Raw genomic sequence first — 447 nt, forward strand, 5'->3', positions numbered from 1 at the left:
AACCCAACCCAAACCCAAAAAAACAAAACCCAAAAGTCCAATTTTTTTGGGGGAAAAAAATCCCTTTTTTCCCTTATTTTGTTGAAATTTCCGCCCGCTGCCCCACGGTCCTCTCCCTCTCCCTCCCCCTCCCCGCGGCATCTCGCTCCCGTCGCCGGCGGAGGCCAAAATTCGTCGGGTCCTGGTTTAAATCGGGCTTAGTGAGTGAAGAGCAAAGTGATTTCTGAACGCGTGCGAGTCTGAAGCGCTTTGGGGTCCGTCAGAGAGAGGATGGAGGCTGCTGGGGTGGACAGGAGCAGGGTTAATTTTGCCTGTGCCTGGCGGAACGTGCTGGGATGCGGTGCCGGAACGCTATAAAAAAATAAAAATAAAAAAATAGAAATAAAAAAATAGAGAAAAGAAAGGAAAAAAAAAAGAAGAAAATAAAGAGAGGGAAAAAAAAAAAGG

This window comes from Aptenodytes forsteri, unplaced genomic scaffold (genome assembly GCF_000699145.1).
Source record: "Aptenodytes forsteri isolate BGI_AS27 unplaced genomic scaffold, ASM69914v1 Scaffold534, whole genome shotgun sequence".
NCBI lineage: Eukaryota > Metazoa > Chordata > Aves > Sphenisciformes > Spheniscidae > Aptenodytes > Aptenodytes forsteri.